Raw genomic sequence first — 5,172 nt, 5'->3', positions numbered from 1 at the left:
TGAAATCTGAGCAGCCAACCGTTTATGGTTGTGGGGGGTGGACTATTTATAGCCACTTGGCAACCCGACCTGATCTGTCCGAAATGACCCTGGGTCACTAAGGAACTGACACGTGTACCAACGGTCGAATTTTGAACTCACACGGCAACTTTACTTGGGCTACAAGTAAAGCTGACTTGTCTGACTCTGGACAAGATTTTCTCTCAAAGTCTTCGCTCGAAGACATAGGATTTGAATTAGGCATCACTTCAGTCATTCTGACTGGTTCTCTTCGACCCCACTTAACAGTACGGTGGTTCCTATGACACAACATGAATGAAATAAAACTACGAAGGATCTAGGTCTTCGAGTTCCAAAAGCTTCATAGGGAGTCTTCTCATGTCATTGTCTTCAATATGAATATCTTCATAAACCACCATTGTCTTCAATGTCTTCGTACATTTTTAGGGGTCATCTTTGGTAGTAAAACCGAATCAATGAGGGACTTCTACCTGTGTTTTCCTGCAATTCTCACAAACACATTAGTCCCTCAACTAGGTTTGTCGTCAATACTCCAAAACCAACTAGAGGTGGCACTAGATGCATTTACAGTAATGGTGCTGTAGAAGCGCATCAAGAGCATGGTAGATAAAAATACCAGCCTCGCCAGCGTGATCCAGGTGATGCTCTTCCGTCGAATTCTTCCCTGTCAGGCGTGCCAAGAGCCCATGTGGAAGTTCAACCCGGTCGGTCCTCGGACCCTGCAGCGGTTCTTCGGCACGAAGCATGAAGACATGTGGAAGTTGCTCTTCAAGACCAAGAAGTCATGTCCGGAGGCAACCGAAGACCTCGGCTACGACAGCATCCACGCCGCGACCCCCGTAAGTTCTTTGATAACCTTACTTTGCGAATCCAAGGAGCACACTAAACCCTTCATTTATTTTTGTAGGGCTGGAAGAAGAAAGCGGACCGGATTCACTGTCCGGCTCCGCTGCCCGAAGACCCAGCTATTCCTCTATTGACGAGGGTGCTGTCCCGGCGCCGGAAAAGAAAGCCAAGGGGAAGGGCAAGGAGGCCAAGAGCGGCCTCCGCCGTAAGAGTGCTTCAGACGTAGTGTCCGAGGACATCAGAACCCTCTCCTCCCCTGACGAAGAGGAAGAGGAGGAGGAAGAGAGCAACTCCCCCCTAAGGGGGAGAAGAAGAAAAGGGCAGCCTCCGTCGATCTAGAGGCGGAGGCATCCAAGAAAGGGAGGACGTCCCTTACGGATGACTCAGAATTGGACGCCGATGAGTGGCACCCCAGGCCAAAGCCCCTGGTCGGATCATAAGTACTCAAAGGTATGTATATGTCTGGCTTTTCTGGCTTATAGTTTTAATGCATTTAAATTGTATGTTGCAGTCCCTTACGTAGTCATGCAGGCAATTTTCTTTGTTCAGAGTTCCTTATGCTTGTCAAGATCTGCAAGCATTTCTTCTCTAAATATGCTTCTTGCTTACTTGAGCAATTTTAGTTTTCTGAATATGCAACTCCTCCTGAAGGTCGGAAACACATTTAGTTTGTGATAGTTAATCATGCTACCAATTTATTTGTTTCAATTCTCCTCTTTCTAGCAAACAACAACAAGGTTACGTCTGAATATGCAAGATGCTAAATGCAGTTGTCCAGAATCAACCAGAAGCTAACATGAAGACTGATTAAAGAAAGAGGTGGTGGGGGATCATCTATTACCTTGCAAATTCGTGAAGCAAGTTCTTCTCCAGGTTTATATCTTCTCGATTTTGATTTTCTTCCAGACAGATCTATCATTCTAAAATGATATGACGACTCATCCATTTTTTTGGTATTGTTCTGCTGTTGTGGATCTAAGGGCGTTTGGAGGAGAAGGACTTTGCAAGGAAGAAATTTAGCACAAGATCTATAGAGAGGTCAGAAGAGATCAGCACATCTCATGTTTGTTTCAGCGTCCATGGCGGCAGCTGAGTGTTTGCGGTGTCGGGGATGAAAGAGGAGGAAGAAGACCTAGTGGCTCTGTGCGTTAGGTGGATTCTGTGTAGTGGGTCTGTCTCTTAGCGGGTTCATGCCCATTTTAGTTTTGGGCTGAAGACTGAAGGCAGAAATATAAAGTCAGAACTCTTTTTTCAGCCCGTTTGACTGCTGGCCTTTTTCGACTGACCACAACTTTGGGCCAGTCAATTTGTTCTGAATAGTTATGTTTCCTTACCTTCTACAAATCGACTGATCCCTTTCTTGAGTCAGTCGATTGATCTATAGCCGCTCCCGTTTTGAGAAGTCAGTGGAGTACTTTATGATGATGATTAGATTGCAGCGCATTTTTCGCTCATTCTCTCTTGGTGTTTTGTTCGTGCATCCCTGTCACCCGTACCTTGAGATGCATGGCTCGGCAGAAAGTGCCGAATTCCATCATGATTTCCAATTCATATTTCTCGATGAGGACAGCCTACTGGAATTACGGGAGCATCTACAGGATATTAGTTAGTACTCCTACTAATCAAACTAACTTATTACATGCTTTCAGATCACGAAATTCACTTGCGGCGGGTTCGTGATGGGCGTGCGGTTCAACCACGCGTCGGCGGACGGCATGGGCGCGGCGCAGTTCATCAAGGCGGTGGGCGACATGGCGCGGGGGCTCCCGGAGCCGGCGGTGAAGCCGGTGTGGGACAGGGAGAAGTTCGCCAACCCGAGCATCAAGCCTGGCCCGCTCCCGGAGGTCCCCGTGCTGGTGCTGGACTACATCGTGCTCGACTTCCCCACGGGCTACATCGACGGGCTCAAGACGCAGTACAAGGCACACATCGGCAAGTTCTGCTCCGGCTTCGACGTGCTGACGGCCAAGCTGTGGCAGTGCCGCACCCGGGCGCTGAACCTGGAGCCGGAGGCCACGGTGAAGCTCTGCTTCTTCGCCAGCGTGCGCCACCTGCTGAAGCTGGACGCCGGGTACTACGGCAACTCCATCTTCCCCGTGAAGATGTCCGGGAGCAGCAAGAAGGTGCTGGAGTCGTCGTTGATGGAGGTGATCGACATGATCCGGGAGGTGAAGCAGCGGATGGCGGTGGAGTTCTTCCAGTTCGCCAAGGAGGAGACGCGGCAGGATCCCTTCCAGATGAGCTTCGACTACGAGTCCATCTACGTCTCCGACTGGAGCAAGCTGGGGTTCTCCGACGTGGACTACGGCTTCGGCTCGCCCATGTTCGCCGGCCCGCTCGTGAACAACGACTTCATCGCCTCCGTCGTCATCCTCAAGGCGCCGCTGCCGCTGGACAGCACCCGGATGCTCGCCAGCTGCGTCACCAAGGAGCAATCGGAGGAGTTCGACCCGCGGCCTGAAGGAGGGCCTGTTTGGTTGATATATTGTTGCTGATGTTGTTGTATTTGTACCCATTTGATACGAGACAATAAAAATGATACATACCTGCATTTGGTTACTTGATTGATGATGGCTTGTATGGTTGCAAAACTCAAGAGGGACCAGAGGCATGGCGCTTTTAGAAAAAATATATTTTGAGTCGTGTATGGTGGGCTTCGTCTCTGTGGGCCATAGGGAAACACTAAAGCCCACAGCACAAGCAGCCCGATTAAGATGTGTCGGTTCTATGGGTCACCGCGGGCACGCGTCGAGGCTGGGTTTCGTTTAGTCCCACATGGCCAGACGAGAAGAACTTTGATCTCTTTAAATAGGGCTTCAACCGGCCTCATCATCGCCGGGCTTGGTGGCGCTAGCCTGTAACCGTAGATGAACGGGGCAACCAGAATTTGCAAGCCTCACATGGTGCACCGTGTGAGCGCAGCTCTCTGAAATCTCACTAGATTTAAGCAAGCGGACGTATATCCCTGTGGTGTACTGCTCCCGCAGCTTGTCTGGAGACTCTGGATTTTATTAAGCAAGCGGACCACTATCCGTTGTACCGCTCCCGCAGCTTGTCTAGAAAATTCTTTTTCATTTTTTCATCTATTGAAATTTAGGATGCGTGCACCGATGCATCAGGCATGTGTATTGGGGAATGGGGAGAATATCACGTGATACCAAATTCGAAAAAATCAAATTTAAATCATTCCAAAAAATATATGAATGTTTGCAACACATGTGTCTACAAACCCTAAAAAATCCAGATCCAAATTTGATATACACATTGAGAAGCAAAAAAGACAAACCTGTTGTGAATAGTGTAGCTTTTCACACTTTTCATGTTTTTTTCTTTATCGACACTATTCATGCTGAATTTATCATGGAAGCATCTAAGTGATGGTATCATCTGCCATTCTCCCTTGTGTATTGCTCCTGCAGCTCGTCTAGTGAATTTTTTTTCCATTTTTTATCTATTGAAATTTATGATGCATTAGAAGTGTAAATATTCCTTTTTATGGTTCCGATATGCGGGGTTTGTTCGGCCGTAACCCGTGCGAGCCCGCAAAACGCGTGTTTTTTCTTCTTCTGAATTTGACACATATCTCATATATTACACAAAATTATGAATTTAAAAAACATAAAATGTCAATATTATGAATCCAAATGACAATAACAATTCAAATCACTGAAAAAAAACTAATAATTCAATACAACAATTGTCCCGAATACAACAAATGGTACCGACTGTCGGTGGCAAAACCGGCAGATCTCGGGTAGGGGGTCCCGAACTGTGCGTCTAAGGATCGATGGTAACAGGAGACAGGGGACACGATATTTACCCAGGTTCGGGCCCTCTTGATGGAGGTAATACCGTACTTCCTAGTTGATTGACTTTGATGAGTATAGGGGTTACAATAGTTGATCTACCACAAGATCGTAATGGCTAAACCCTAGAGGTCTAGCCTATATGATTATGATTGTGATTGCCTCTATGGACTAAACCCTCTAGTTTATATAGACACCGGAGGGGACTAGGGTTTGTACAGAGTCGATTTACAGAGAAAGAAATCTTCATATCCGCACGCTAAGCTTGCCTTCCACGCTAAGGAGAGTTCCATCCGAACACGGGGAAAGTCTTTCGTCTTGTATCTCCACGGCCCATTAGTCCGGCCCATATCACTTAGCCCGGACGCCCGAGGAGCCCATAATCCTAGACTCCCTCAGTAGCCCCTGAACTAGTCTTCAATGACGATGTGTCCGGCGCGCAGATTGTCTTCGACGTTGCAAGGCGGGTTCCTCCTCCGAACACTTCAAATCAGTTGAT

General features: G+C 47.7%; 1 pseudogene; it reads left to right on the top strand.

The window, feature by feature from the left end:
• Positions 1–620: 620 nt before the first annotated feature.
• On the top strand, positions 621–3,348 carry LOC125546677 (annotated as a pseudogene).
• The last annotated feature ends 1,824 nt before the right edge of the window (positions 3,349–5,172 follow it).

Source organism: Triticum urartu, chromosome 3 (genome assembly GCF_003073215.2).
Source record: "Triticum urartu cultivar G1812 chromosome 3, Tu2.1, whole genome shotgun sequence".
NCBI classification, from domain to species: domain Eukaryota; kingdom Viridiplantae; phylum Streptophyta; class Magnoliopsida; order Poales; family Poaceae; genus Triticum; species Triticum urartu.
Note: the sequence above shows the minus strand (reverse complement) of the source record. Positions and strands in the feature narration are given on the sequence as shown.